At 46.8% G+C, this 16,200-nt stretch overlaps 1 pseudogene; it reads left to right on the top strand.

Moving 5' to 3' along the window:
• LOC136792313 (keratin, type II cytoskeletal 6A-like) lies at window positions 1-3,073 on the top strand (annotated as a pseudogene).
• Window positions 3,074-16,200: the final 13,127 nt, after the last annotated feature.

The raw sequence follows: 16,200 nt of genomic DNA, 5'->3' as shown, positions 1-16,200 counted from the left end.
ATGACTTCCAAATCAACCGTGAGAAGCCAAAGCAGCAGCCGCCGTGTCTTCAGTGCCAGCTCAGCCAGAGTCCCTGGGGTCTGCCGCTCTGGCTTCAGCAGCGTGCCCGTGTCCCACTCCAGGGGCAGTGGTGGCCTTGCTGGAGTGGGTGGAGGAGCTAACTTTGGCAGCCGCAGCCTCTATGGCGTGGGGGGCTCCAAGAGGATCTCCCTTGGAGGGGGCAGCTGTGCCCTCGGTGGCGGATATGGCGGCAGAGCTGGAGGCGGCCTTGGCTTTGGAGGTGGAGCCGGGAGTGGATGTGGTTTTGGCGGTGGAGCTGGTGGTGGCTTTGGGCTTGGTGGTGGAGCTGGCTTTGGTGGGGGCTATAGGGGCCCTGGCTTCCCCGTCTGCCCCCCTGGAGGCATCTAAGAGGTAACCATCAACCAGAGTCTCCTGACTCCCCTCAACCTGCAAATCGACCCCACCATCCAGCGGGTCAAGACTGAGGAGCGAGAGCAGATCAAGACCCTCAACGACAAGTTCGCCTCCTTCATCGACAAGGTGATCCGGGAACACCTGCCCTCCACTGGGATTTCAGAGTCCCCAGTTGAGAGATGCAACCAATGTCCTACCAGGCAGAGCCTCGGGAGAGAGGAAGGAGGGAACTCAGGCTAGCTCTCCACTGGGATGCAGGACAGGCTCCATATGGACCATAGGCAGAAGGTGATGGAAATCATTTACAACTACTGATCCCTTAAATGTCTCTCATTCCTGCCTGGGAAGAATTCACCACTCTTGATAACCCTGAAGCAAAGAAAATGAAAAGAGAGAATGAAGTGGATTAACACTTACCACTTATGGGTCTACAATGGGATACAAAGAAAAGGCCAGTCACTACCTTCTCTGAGGTTCTGGCCTACCTTTCCAGCAGGAAGAAAAAAAAAAAAAAAGAAAAACAAAGAGAAGAAAATAAAAGTGAAATTATTTTCCATCCAGGTGAGAAAAAGAAACATTTGAGATGTGCAAATATTTATAATTTGTTTTTTTAAAAAATGTTATTCTAGAAACAGAGCATGACCATCTATCAAGAGTGTTTTAGAAGAGATACATGCACTAAAAGGGAGTTTAGATTAGAATCTAATCATTAGACAACATTTAACATCCCTTTTATTTTAGAAAATAAAAGCTTTGTGTAATACATCAGGTAAAAACTATTTTAAATTAAATTTTTGATTCTGCTTCTCAAGAGAAAGAGAGGAAGTGATGAAAAAATCACTGATAGGCACAATAACTTATAGGGCAGGAACAGCTCAAAAGTCTATGGGGGAATTTCATCAGTGAGATCTGCCGGTTGAGAAGGAAGAATATCAGGGGAGCATACCGCCCAATCTGAGCCTCTGTATACTCCCTTAGTGCCCAGCACCATGGACACCACCCCAGCCTACTTGGAAACCTGGTAATACAGACACTTGTGCCTTTCTTTCTATGTCTAGCAAACGACTCTCTTGCCTTCCTGCAAATGTGGTTCCTGGAGCAGCAGCAGAACAAGGGCCCGGATACCAAGTGGACCCTCCTTCAGCAGCAGGGATCCAAGCCCGTGAGGGTGACCCTGGTGCCTACGTTTGAGCACTATATCAACAACCTCAGGGGGTGGAAGTAATCTCTCCTCTTCTTTAGTGGCTGCCCGGACTCAGAGCTCAGACACATGCAGGAACTGGTGGAGGACTTCAAGAACAAGTGAGCTCAGTTTTCTGAAGCCCACACTTCAAGTCTACCGAGTGACTAGGTCCAGTTGAGGGCATGATTGCTTAGGAAAAATATCCAATGGAAATGAAAATTTCCACTGGCTCTTTCAAAATCCTTTACTCACTAACTCAAGCATCTTTCATCATCCTCTCTGGAAATGAAGAAGAAAGCAATAAGCCTGCAACAGCACCGAATGAACCTGTAACACTGAGGAAGGTGAGCTTAGCAATATTAGGTGTCCCCATTCCTTTGTTGAAGAGCCCTTCAACAAAGGAGTGGGAGGAGAAGATATTGGGTGGGCTGGGAGTAGGGGTCAGCTGACTCTGAGTTGTTCCTCCTTTCCCAGGACGTGGATGCTGCATGAATGAGGTTGAACTGCACACCAAGATAAATACCCTTAATGATCCAATTGATCACTTATGTTCTTACTTTGAGATGGAGAGTACCTCACCCTGTTTGTTCGTTGGTTTGTTCATTTTTCTGCATAAGAGTCTGAGTGGATGGAATGTTTGGAAGTTGGATCTCATAGATTTATCACTGGAAGCAGAGGTACTAACAATCCATATCTGGTAGGAGTGCTCTCAGATGCAATCTTACAGCTCAGACATTTCTGCGGTCCTCTCTGTGGACAACGACCAAAATCTGGACCTGGACAGCACCATTTCTGAGGTCAAAGGCCTATATGGGGAGATTGCTCAAATGAGGCAGGCTGAGGCCAAGTCCTTACACCAGAGCAAGGTGAGCAGTTGTCAGCAATGGGAGAGAAATCCTGTGCCCCCGCCCCAGGTGGTTACACTCAGCTGCACCAGCCTATTGCAGTTTTTTGAGTGGAGTTTGAAATACAAAGACCCTGGATGATTTCATAGGAGGTCTGTCATTGCTCAGTTCACGTAGACAATTAAAGAATTTACAATTAGGCCTAGTGAATAAAAAGAAAAAAGAGTTTAATGACATTGCCTTACTGAGTTTTGCCTTCAACCTCTTCCTGATTGTGAAATCCCTTAGATATCACTAAGAACATCACTAGTTTATTGAAAAACTAGGTTCTCAATGATCGTACAGAGCTATTCAGTTGTACAGCAGCAAATAATCTTGTGCCATCTACTATTTCTAGAGATGTCGCATCGTTTGGTGTGAGTTTATTAGATGGCTGGGAATTGAAAGCCATTTTTGGCATGTGAAAGCCCATAAACACTGTATCTACCCCCATGCACACTGCTTCTCTATTCTTCTGGACTACAGCGTAAGGAGCTGCATGCAGGTCAAGGTACATAGGCAAAGTGATGACATGTACAACACCAAGCAGGAGACTGCTGAGCTCAACCACATGATCCAGAGACTGATCTGAGACAGATCATGGCCACATGCAGTCCACCATGCCCAGTGGCTATGGCAGTGTCAGTGGTGTCAGCAGTAGCTTAGGCCTGGGCGGAAGCAGTGGCTATTCCTATAGCAGTGGTCACAGCGTTGGAGGTGGCTTCAGTTCCAGTAGTGGCAGAGCCATAGTGGGTGGCCTCAGCTCCTCCAGGGGCAGCAGTTCCACGGTCAAATACACCACCACCTCCTCCTCCAGCAGGAAGAACTACAAGCACTGAAGTCCTCCTGTTGGTACTTGGTCCCACATTGTCTCAGCCCCCCATCCAGCTGCATTGCCCTCTTCTCAGGTTGATGCCTCTCTCCTGTCTCTGACTTCTCTTGGCCTATGAGTTAGAGCAGAAGTGGCTAAGTCCTCATTTCCTCCGTCTATACTGGCTTCACCCGAGCCTCCATTACTCACTATCAGAAGGTCAACAATCAGTGTCATGAACATATGTAGGCATCCTATTGATGTTCCCATCTTATTATCAGTTTCATCAGTCCACCATGATTCTAGGAAGAAAATGACCTATGCCCTCCTTGAAAACTGACAATCGAGATCATGAAAACAGAGCAGGGAATCTTCCCTTTAACTGTCCTGCCCATTCTAGCTAGACTCAGGAGTTCCCCACAGAACAAATAAGTTATCTTTCCATGCAGTGTCCCTAAATGGTATTGACACCACCCTCTCAGCTGCAGTTATATCCCTACAATCTTTTTCTCTGCTCTCTGCTTTCTTTTGTTGTGCTGAATAAAGCAGATTTCTAATATAAAGATTCTGTGTTAGATTGTAGTGTTGATCATGTACTGGTTCTGAAACTTACTCATCCCACTCAGTGACCCTCATCTTTGGAGAACCACCTCTCAACCCCACTGACAACTTACCCTGCTTCATACCCAACTGTATCAGTCAACATCATGTGATACTCAGTTATTCTGTGTGTGGATGACTACCAACTACTATTCAGCCCTCTGCCACTCAGGGTTTTTTCTCAAAATGGAGTCTTTGAGAGAGTCTCTTCAGCAAGTGGTGTTGGGAAAGCCGGACAGCTGCATGTAAATCAGTGAAGTTAGAACACGCCCTCTCACCATACACAAAAACAAACTAAAAATGGCTTAAAGACTTAAACATAAGACATGACACCATAAAACTCCTATAAGAGAACATAGGCAAAACATTCTCTGACATAAATCATACCAATGTTTTCTTAGGTCAGTCTCCCAAGGCAATAGAAATAAAGACAAAAATAAACAAATGGGACCTAATCAAACTTACAAGCTTCTGCACAGCAAAGGAAAACATAAAAAAATGCAAATACAACCTACAGAACGGGAGAAAATATTTGCAAACAATGCAACTGACAAGGGCTTAATTTCCAAAATATACAAACAACTCAACAACAAAGAAACAAACAACCCAATCAAAAAATGGGCAGAAGACCGAAAGAGACATTTCTCCAAAGGAGAAATACAAATGGCCAATAGGCACATAAAAAGATGCTCAACATGGCTAATTACTAGAGAAATGCAAATCAAAACTGCAGTGAGGTACCACCTCACTCTGGTCAGAAGGACCATCATTAAAAAGTCTACAAATAACAAATGCTGGAGAGGGTGTGGAGAAAAGGGAACCCTCCTACATTGTTGGTTGGAATGTAAGTTGGTGCAGTCACTGTGGAAAACAGTATTTATGCTCCTCAGAAAACTAAAAATAGAATTACCATATGATCCAGCAATCCCACTCTTGGGCATATAGCCGGACAAAACTATAATTCAAAAAGATATAGGGTGACGGTGGTCTCATAGAATGAGTGTGGGAGTGTTCCTCCCTCTGAAATTTTTTGGAAGAGTTTGAGAAGGATAGTTTTTAACTCTTCTCTAAATGTTTGATAGAATTTGCCTATAAAGCCATCTGGTCCTGGACTTTTGTTTGTTGGAAGATTTTTAATTACAGTTTCAATTTCACTAATTGTGATTGGTCTGTTTATATTTTCTAAATCTTCTTGGTTCAGTCTTGGAAAGTTGTACCTTTCCAAGAATTTGTCCATTTCTTCCAGGTTGTCCATTTTATTGGCATATAGTTGCTTGTAGTAGTCTCTTACGATCCTTTGTATTTCTGTTGTGTGAGTTGTAATTTCCCCTTTCAGGATACAAAATTAATGCACGGAAATCTCTTGCATTCCTATACACTGACAATGAAAGTTCAGAAAGAGAAATTAAGGAGACAGTCCCACTTACTATTGCAACAAAAAGAATAAAATACCTAGGAATAAACCTACCTAAGGAGGCAAAAGACCTGTATGCAGAAAACTATAAAACACTGATGAAAGAAATCTAAGATGACACAAACAGATGGAGAGATATACTGTGCTCCTGGAGTGGAAGAATCAATATTGTGAAAATGACTATGCTACCCAAAGCAATCTACAGTTTCAATGAAATCCCTATCAAATTTCCAATGGCATTTTTCACAGAATTAGAATAAAAAATTTTACAATTTGTATGGAAACACAAAAGACCCCAAATAGCCAAAGCAATCTTGATAAAGAAAAATGGAACTGGAGGAATCAGGCTACCCAGCTTCAAACTATACTACAAAGCTACTGTAATCAAGACAGTACTGGCACAAAAACAGAAATATAGATCAATGGTACAGGATAGAAAACCCAGAGATAAATCTATGCACCTATGGTCACCTAATCTATGATGAAGGAGGCAAGAATATACAATGGAGAAAAGACAGCCTCTTCAATAAATGGTGCTGGGAAAACTGGACAACTACATGTAAAAGAATGAAATTAGAACAATTCCTAACACCATATACAAAAATGAACTCAAAATGGATTAAAGGTCTAAATGTAAGACTGGACACTATAAGACTCTTAGAGGAAAACATAGGAAAAACACTCTTTGACATAAATCACAGCAAGATCTTTTATGACTCATCTCCTAGAGTAATGGAAATGAAAACAAAAATAAACAAATAGGACCTAATGAAACTTAAAAGCTTTTGCACAGCAAAGGAAACCATAAACAAGGAAAAGACAACACTTAGAAGGGGAGAAAATGTTTACAAATGAAGAAACTGACAAAGGATTAATCTCCAAAATATACAAACAACTCATGCAGCTCAATACGAAAAAAACAAACAACCCAATCAAAACATGGGTGGAAGATCTAAATAGACATTTCTCCAAAGAAGACATACAGATGGCCAACAAACACATGAAAAGATGCTCAAGATCACTAATTATTAGAAAAATGCAAATCAAAACTACAATGAGGTGTCACCTCACACCAGTCAGAATAGCCATCAACAAAAAATCTACAAACAATAAATGCTGGAGAGGGCGTGGAGAAAAGAGAACCCTCTTGCACTGTTGGTGGGAATGTAAATTGATACAGCCACCAGGGACAACAGTATGCAGGTTCCTTAAAAAACTAAAATAGAACTGCCATATGACCCAGCAATCCCAGTACTGGGCATATACCCAGAGAAAACTGTAATTCAAAAAGACACATGCACCCCAGTGTTCACTGCAGCACTATTTACAATAGCCAGGACATGAAAGCAACCTAAATGTCCATCAACAGAGGAATGGATAAAGAAGCTGTGGTACATATATACAATGGAATATTACTCAGCCATAGAAAGAAATGAAACTGGGTCATTTGTAGAGATGTGGATGAGCCTAGAGCCTGTTATACAGAGTGAGATAAGTCAGAAAGAGAAAAACAAATATTGTATATTAATGTATATATGTGGAATCTAGAAAAATGGTATAGATGATCTTATTTGCAAAGCAGAAATAGAGACACAGATGTAGAACAAACATATAGATACCAAGGGGAAAAGGGGGGAGTGGGATGAATTGGGAGATTGGGATTGACATATAGACACTATTGACACTATGTATAAAGTAGATAACTGGGCTTCCCTGGTGGCGCAGTGGTTGAGAGTCAGCCTGCCGATGCAGGGGACGTGGGTTCGTGCCCCGGTCCGGGAAGATCCCACATGCCACGGAGCGGCTGGGCCCGTGACCCATGGCGGCTGAGCCTGCACGTCCGGAGCCTGTTCTCCACAACGGGAGAGGCCACAACAGTGAGAGGCCCGCGTACCACAAAAAAAAAAAAAAAAAAAAAAAAAAAACTAATGAGAACCTACTATATAACACAGGGAACTCTACTCAATGCACTATAGTGACCTAAATGGGAAGGAAAACCAAAAAAGAGGGGACATATATAAGAGTATAGCTGATTCACTTTGCTGTACAGTAGACAGTAACAACATTGTAAAGCAACTATACTCCAATAAAAATTAATTAAAAAAAAAAAGAAAGATGGTCCAGATTAACAGATGACACTCAGATTAGCATGGCGGCGGTTATGGCTGGGAACATTCTCCTTTTGTGATAGGATATCCAAAAACCATTTTCAGTGTAAAATTCTATACACGTTTTGACAAGCAAAACAGATGTTAGAGGTTTATTCAAATCTTCCCAGATATCAGTGTCAGGGTTATGATTTTGACTTTTAGACAGAAACAGATTTTTAGGCCAAGTTTACACAGCTTATTCTAGAATTTGGCTCATCAGGCTTTCCAACCAGTTCCTACCTGTATGCAGAGGAATAAAAAGCAAGGAAAAATTCCATAAGGTCAACAATTACCAATTCAATTATAATAATTTTTGCTAATTTGGAGCCACAGCAGAGACCCTCTGCCCTGGATGAGGGATCAAGTTGCAATCTAGCCTTATGCCATGGTGGTCCACAGGTGTGCAAGGGTCTTGCAGCTAAGCATGTCACTAGGCAGAAGTTTTGGATCTGGGGAAGACTTCTGAGAATTAGTGACCGCCCTACCCTACTATTATGCAGCTGTAGGGTTTGAGTCAAGGGAATGATGGAAGCAGAGCTTAGGAACCACCAAGCTGTACAAAATCCCAAAAGCTGGTGGGGAAACTTCCCAGTGAGCCAGGCACAGACTCTGGTTCCCCCCTCCCCATGTGAAAAGCTCCATGACAGCAGGTTACTTACAGGCTTCTCTCACCACTCTGGAATGCAGGCCAGATATGTCCCCAGTTCTGTGGAGGCCAGCTACATGCCAGCAGTTTGACCTTCAGGGCAGGCATTACTATCCCAGTCAGCTATGAATAGGGCCACCAGACAAAATAGAGGCTGCCTAGTGGAACTATAGTCTTGGTGAAGTGCCCCCTCCTGGGGACACGAGAGGACATTAAGATGGTCAGAGGCAGATGGCCAAGACACATCTGAATCCTTCCAGGTGCTTTCGGGGGGGGGGGCACTGTGAGGGCCCTTGAGACACTGGCATTGTACCAGCCCCTCCCTCCAGGAAGAACTCCAGCTGTGCTTCCCAGGCAAAGGGGACTTTTCTCACTGGCTCTATCATGTGAGGGAGGTTCGGGGCAAAAGGCATCAGAAGGGATCGGGAGCTCTGGCTGGTCTACCAGATGATTGTGTGGCCTTCAGTGGTTCCTATCCTTGGTTTCGTACTCTCTGAGCCTCCCTCAGCTCTAAAGATTGACTCTGCTCCTTTGCTTCACCTCTCTATCCTGATGCATCCAGTCAACACCACATTCATGTGTAGATTATCGTCTCGTGAATGTTCTTAGGACGTGGGTGGCCATGTGTCCATCCGTGCTTTGTATATGCACATCTGTTGGGTGTGTATGAAGCTCTTGATCATGGAGGGAAGGGGCTACTCCATCTTGCTTCTCTTAAGCACCAGCCTGAATGGAAAGAGCACCCCGGTTTGTTGCTAAAATTGAGGAAGGGGCCTTGAGGGCCACCTGCCCACCTGCACCAGGCTCTGTACCTGCCCATTGAATCTGGACCTGAGTGAAAGCCCTGGTTATGTGGGCAATGGAGGGGAGCAGATCAGTTAAGTTCTGGCCGTGTGCAAGTACACATCCCAAGTCCTGAATCTCGGTGGTTTCTTGAGGTCAGTTGGCACGTTTAGTCCCTTTGGAGAGGAATTGTTGCCACTGAATGCAGGAGCAAAGAGGCCATGTGGTGGAAGGTCTGACCCCTGTACAGGCAGGCTGGGTGGTACCTGTTAGAGATGCCAAGTGTTGAGGAGATCGGCTGCCCCAGCAGGAACAGTCAAGGTTGAAGAGTGTTCCTGGTGGGATGTCTCAGGTACCACTGCAACAGAATTATCATCTCTGTACTCAGTCCCCAGAAGTTGTAAGACTCAGGTTGTGACTGAACCTCCAGATGGCCCCAACCCCCTTTCTCTTTCAGTGTGAGCTCCGGGAGGAAAGGGGTTTGTCTACTTTTTTCACTGCTATATCTCCTGTGCCTTGATCAGTGAACACCTGGAGTATAGCAAGTGCTAATAAATAGTTTTTAACTACAAGTAGAACTCCTGAGACAGTAGGAGAGGGCTGTCTGGGAGGCATCTAGCATATTGAGGGATTGAGGGTGGGTGGCTGAGGCCTGGGGACTCGGACACTGTACCCAGGGACCCTGACTCTGAGCATCAGCCAGCCTGCTCTAGAGGATGACCCAATCCCCTCTTCCCCCTCCAGCCTGCCCTACTCTTGCCCTGGTCTGGTTGGAAGCCAAAGCTCCTTGGTGTGCCCCCCACCCCCACGGCCTTGGGAGGTGTGCCTCCATGTTTTCCTCCCCTCTTCCCCTCACTTCAAGCCCTGGTTGCTACCTTGGGTCAGTCTCCTTGAAATCCACCACAGTCAGAAGCCTCAGCAACCCTCTGAGGATGGGAGAGACCAACCCAAGCAGAAGGTGCAGGAACAGGGAAGTGGAGGAGTTTTGAAACTCCCAGCCTTGGGCACCAGAGCCCATACTATAGCTTTTGAATCCATGACTCCTCAAACCTCAAGAAAACTCCTCCCAGACAGACTCAATAGTACAGTGTTGGAGAAACTCAGGAGGTGTGGAGAACAGAAAAGAATATGTTCCTAAAGCTCTTCTTTAAATTAGACAACCTATGTCCAGTGAGCTGCAGTCACAATTCTCTGTAGGGTGCTACGAGGCAGGGCAGGGGAAAGGGGACACACCCCAACCCTCCAGACCAACAGGAAACCAAGGCAGGAGGAACAATATGCCGATGTGCAAGCCACACACAGGCCTGCTCAGGGAACAGGTGTGAAGGGGCTGTTCTTGGGCACAGTTTATCTGAGAAGGCTTCTCCCGTGGAGAGTTCAAAGCAGAATTATAAAGGAGGTTAAAAATAGAAACAAGAAACCTCGTTGGCAGGAAGAAAAGCAGAGGTGTCATAGTCTCTAAATTCTGAGGTTTTAAAGTGGGAGGCCGGGGTGTCCTAGGCATTCAGGTAGACATTGTCCACCAGGGTAAAGGTCACAGTGAAGGTCAAAGGTCAAAGGAGGGGGAGTGAAGGAGAAAGAGAGGTAAGACATATGTGTTTCCGTCTACTTCACCAAAGTCAACGAGTAAGACAATCTAGCTTTGGAAACAACGGTCCAGGTGGGAGAATTAGAGAGAGGAGGGAGGGAAGGAAGGAAGTGGGCAACCCCAGACAAGAGGTGATGGCCAAGGAAAACAAGATTGGAAACAGGATGAGATGGCAATGCCTGGAATAGGCTCCCAGGAGAGGGTTTGGGAGAGAAAGGCATGACCCAGGAGGTTCAGGCAGCCTGGAGCATCCTCCACACAGGAAGCTTGATGGGCAAAAGCTGCAGTGACCCCCATTCCCGTGGACGGGCCAGCAAAGGCCCTCCCAGCCTTGAGCCTTCACAAGCTTTTGTTCCCTGGAAAGCTCTGAAGAGTTTCCTCAGCATGGCTCAGGAAACAAGTGTCCTTTCTTCTGGGAGAAAGATCAGCATTCCATGAGTACAGAAAACAAAGACGATTATTCTTTCCACTGCAGACGCATTCACCACCCCAGCTGGTATCTGGATGCGTTGGCAACCAGGCAAGAGAACTCCTGTGCTCCTCCTGGCCTGTATCAACAAAAGCTATGATTCACGGGTTCCCTGTGGAAACAGACTCTCAAACAGTCTCTCAATGGAGGAGAGGCCCATTCCCTGGCTTCAGCCCCAAGGAGGAAATAGCCCAGAAAACAGAGAACCGCCGCTTCAAGTGCCAAGCTGCTGCTTGAGGCTGGCAAGCGTCTGCCAACCCTTCACCTGCACCTCTGAAAGGACCCTGTGTGGAGAGACCACGGAATGTGGCTCTACTTCTCTCTAGCTTGGCAATGTTGGTCTCCTTCATTTACCAAGTGGGGACTCAGTTTCCTCATCAACAAAACAGAGACGGAATACATTTCAGCTTCTCCCATCCTCCAAAGCCACTGCAAGAAGCAAGAAGTCAGCAAGACAAAAGAAGATCTAATGATTTCTCTGTCTGACTCCGCCCTCACCCAGCCCCCGGGATGTGAGATGAAGACAAAAGGGGATGAGAAGCCTTGGAGACTCCTTATCAATTTAGATGGATAGTGGCTGGAGGACACAGTCAACATGACCAACAGGGATCACTATAAACTTCCCTCTTAGAACTGCTTTTGCTTAAAACTGAATCACTTTGCTGTATATCTGAAATATTGTAAATCAACTATACTTTGATTTTTAAAGAATCAAAAAAAAAGAACTGCTTTTACTGCATTCCATAGGGTTCGGATTGTCATGTTTTCATTTTCATTTGTTTCTAGATATATTTTAAATATAAATTCATTTATTTATTTTTAATTTTTGGCTGCATTGGGTCTTTGGTGTTGCACACGAGCTTTCTCTAGTTGCGGTGAGTGGGAGCTACTCTTCCTTGCAGTGTGTGGGCTTCCCATTGCAGTGGTTTCTCATGGTGTGGAGCACGGGCTCTAGGTGTGCCAGCTTCAGTAGCTGTGGCACGCAGGCTCAGGAGTTGTGGTTCCTGAGCTCTAGAGCACAGGCTCAGTAGTTGTGGTGCATGGGCTTAGTTGCTCCGTGGCATGTGGGATCTTCCTGGACCAGGCCTCGAACCCATGTCCCCTGCATTGGCAGGCAGATTCTTAACCACTGCGCCACCAGGGAAGTCCCGTGTCTCTAAGTAATTTTTGATTTCCTCTTTAATTTTTTCCATGATCCATTGATTGCTTAGTAGCATATTGTTTAACCTCTGTGTGTTTATGTTGCAGCATTATTTACAATTGCCCAAATATGGAAGCAACCTGAGTGTCCATCAACAGATGAATGGATAAAGAAGATGTGGTACATATATACACTGGAATACTACTCAGCCATAAAAAAAGAATGAAATTTTGCCATTTGCAGCAACATGGATGGACTTGGAGGGCATTATGCTAAGTGAAATAAGTCAGGGAGAGAAAGACAAATACTGTATGCTATCACTTATACGTGGAATCTAAAACATACAACAAACTAGTGACTATAACAAAAGAAGAAGCAGACTCACAGTTATAGAGAACACACTAGTGGTTACCAGTGAGGAGGGGCAATATAGGGGTGGGGGAGTGGGAGGTCCAAGCTATTATTGAGTGTAAGATAGGCTACAAGGATGTATTTATTTTACAACACAAAGAATATAGCCAATGCTTTGTAATAACTGTAAATGGAAAGTAACCTTTTAAAATTGTATAAAATATTTTAAAAAAATTTTTTAAAGACTAACAGGGAAAAAAAACCCCAAACCAAAAACCAAGTGCCAAGTGCTCTACTCAGTGTAGCCACTGGGTTTTTTTTGTTTGTTTTTTTGTTTTTTGCTGTACGCGGGCCTCTCACTGTTGTGGCCTCTCCCGTTGCTGAGCACAGGCTCCGGACGCGCAGCCTCAGCGGCCATGGCTCACGGGCCCAGCCGCTCTGCGGCATGTGGGATCTTCCCAGACCGGGACACGAACCCGTGTCCCCTGCATCGGCAGGCGGGCTCTCAACCGCTGCGCCACCAGGGAAGCCCTGCTGAGGCTTTTTGATGAAGGATTAAAGGGTCAGGATCCTTGGCCATCAGTAGGAAAAGTGGCCAGTCAGGGAGACTTCTGGAATAAGGCTACCTGAAACAGAGCCAAGAGGTGGTGTTTTACTGCGTACAACCTTTTCATAAGTTACTCAGTGTGCTTTCATTTTGTCTTCCCAACAGGACCACAAGCCTGTTATTAAAGAAAAAGAACGTGTATTGTGCTTCTCTCGAATCCCCACAGGACTTGCTCAGGACAGACGCCCTGCTGGCACTTCCTTCACACGCATGATTATATCAGGAAAGAAGACACAACAAACATTGGCTCAGCATTTACATGTCCTCAGTGTTGCAAAAGCTGTTTTGCCATGAATAATCATCACAAACCCCACTTTACAGACAGTTTGCAAGTCACCTGCCACGTTAAAAACCACAGCCCTATTCCTCATGGGCCTCCTCACCACATGGTCCCCTGCATATGTCCTAGAGAAAGTCTGTCATGTCTGTACTCAGCAGCCTCAAAGCCTGGGCTCTGCTTCCCCAGCCAGGTCCCCAGGCAGGGCAGGTACAGGCCTGGGGAAAGCAGGGAAGATGGGCAGCAGACTGGCCAGGGCGGGGCACCCCCTAGCCTCCTCTCCCTCTCGGGAGCCCCAAGACCTGGAAATGAGACTTGGTGACAGCGGTTCCACCCTCTGCCTGGCCCTGATACCCTCCCTGTTGCCTCACTGATCCCCTGTAACAATCCCCCCACTACAGATGCCCCCTTGTGGCTCCCCTCTCCTGAGCGCAGGGGTGCAGCTCCTCCTCGCCCACAGCCCTGCATAGGGCATCTCTTCCGTGCCAAGCCCTGCATTAGAAGCTGGTGATACAGAGGTGACTACAACACGCTCGGAACCCCCTAGCGTGACTCTCAGCCTCACAGAGGAGTCATAAGCAGTGACAGCCAGAGAGAATGGAAATGACAAGAAAAAGCAACTTGTGATTATGCCAGGCAAGGAGATTAGAGAGAAGCTCACAGAGAAGATTACAAGGAAAGGGTCTGAACGGACAAGGGTTACCGATTTATGGGCAGCATATTAAAAACAACCCACCCACTTGCTTTTTCACTCACTCAATATAATACTTATCAAGCACCTGTTATGGGTCAGACCACCCAGGGGCTGGTGTCTCTGTGGCAAACAAGGCAGCCCCAGTCAGGGCTGACCTACCAGTAGGGACAGTAGACACAGTTCCTAGAGCCCATGGTAGGGACCAAAAACTGGTGCAGCCACTTTGGAAAACAGTCTGGCAGCTCCTCAAAATGTGAAACATAGAGTTACCATGTGACCCAGCAATTCCACGCCTAGGTAGATAGCCAAGAGAAATGAAAGCATGTCCACACAAAAACTCGTAGGTGAATGTTCATAGCATCACTATTCACAAGAGCCAAGAGGTGGAAACAACCAAAATGTCCATCAGTGGATGAATGGATAATCACAATTTGGTCTCTCCATACGATGAAATATTATTTGGCCATAAAAAGGAGTGAAGTACTAATACGTGCTCCAACATGGATGAACCTTGAAAACATGAGGGAGATAAAAGAAGCCAGACACAGAGACCACATATTCTATGACTCCATTCATATGAAATTCCAGATTAGGGGAATCTATAGAGACAGAAAGCAGATCCGTGGTTGCCTAGTGGGCTGGAGGGAAGCGAAGACGGGGTGTGGCGGACAGCCAAAGGTTTCTTTTGAGGCGATGAGATCATTCTAAGAGACTGGGGGGACGGTTGCACTTATCTGGGAATATACTAAAACCACTGAATTGTACATTTTAAATGAGCGAATTATACGACATGTGAATTATATCTTAATAAAGCTATTTTTAAAAAATGGGGCCCTGGCCCCCATCCATGCCCCTGGGGCTTACAACCTACCTGAGGGTACAGACCTGGAACAGGAAATTACAGACGTCAGGCTTGTTGTGAAGGAGGACATAACTGAGGGTCCCACCTTGGTCACAGGCCTCGGGAAGGTCCCCAGAGGAGGGGGCAGGCAAGCTGGATCCCAAAGGCCAGCAGGACTGAGGGGAAGCAAGGAAGCCCAGCGGCGGCTCTGGGCTGAGGGATCGGCAACCGTGAACCAGAGCACACAGCGTCAGATGCGCGAGGGCCGGTGACTTCAGGGGTGCACATCCACACCCAGGGAAGGAGGGGATGGGACAATGGGGGCCTCATGGCCTCCATTCCCACTCGAAGCCCTGTCACTCTGGACCTGACCCTGGAGGCAGCTGAACTCCTTGCTGATTAAGCACTCAAAGCTCTGAAAACTACAAGAATGCTCTGGCCTGCAGTCAGCAAAACCAGAGGTGACAATAGGCCACCCGCCTCTGTCCCAAAGATGACTACCCAAGGCCCAGGAGGCACCCCAGTGGAGTAAAGGAGGAGAAGGAGAGAAGATTCCCCCACCCCCACAATGAGGTGGGCTTGAGCCTGGAGACCATCCCTTTGGGAATTCCCATCTCAGAGGGGCCCAGGCCCCAGGGGAAGGGAGACTTGTCTGGAACCATCCACTAGGCAGACATCCCAGTAGTGAGGGCACCCCAGCTCAGTCCTGGACGTGAGCTACAGGCCCCAGCACGCCCTTCTAGAGCCTCCCCCAGGGGATCCCCTTCAGTGCTGTGCACCCATGCCCCCATTCTCCCCCTCACTCCAGGGAGGAGGTGACTCTAGGAAGGCAGGGCAAAAGTGCCTCCTGGTGGTCCCCTGGGCGGTTCACCTCCATCACCTGGGCAAACATCTGAGCTTCTCCCAGGCCCCGCCCTGCACCTACAGGGAGGATCAGGCCCCGCCCTGCCCTCGGAAGGGAGGGAGAGCCGACTGCTGGAAGCCAGAGCCTCCCTGCATTCCACTCTGCCTCGGGAATCCAAATCCCAGCCCTTCCCAGAGCGCCCCCATGAGGACAGGTGGAGAACAGCCCAAAGAGGCCTGGGGCGGGTGGGAGGACCCTGAATGAAGCCCCTTGTTTTTGTGTCTGTCTCCCCCGAATGTCTCCCATTTCTTGTCCCTCTTCTCCCTAGGAAAGCCTTCCTTGCCCCACTGTGCCCTCCCCCAGATGCTCTCTGCCCTTCCCCTGGGTCTCCCAGGATCCCTTCCTCATATCCCAGTCCCATCAGGGGCTCTAGGTGGACCCACTACCACGGCTCTCCCACTGGGGCTCGGGTTGGGGGAAATGGCTGCAGAAATGGAACTGGG

This window comes from Kogia breviceps, chromosome 12 (assembly GCF_026419965.1).
Source record: "Kogia breviceps isolate mKogBre1 chromosome 12, mKogBre1 haplotype 1, whole genome shotgun sequence".
In the NCBI taxonomy this organism is placed as follows: Eukaryota; Metazoa; Chordata; class Mammalia; order Artiodactyla; family Physeteridae; genus Kogia; species Kogia breviceps.
The sequence above is the reverse complement of the archived record's forward strand: the minus strand, read 5'-3'. Positions and strand labels throughout refer to the sequence as shown.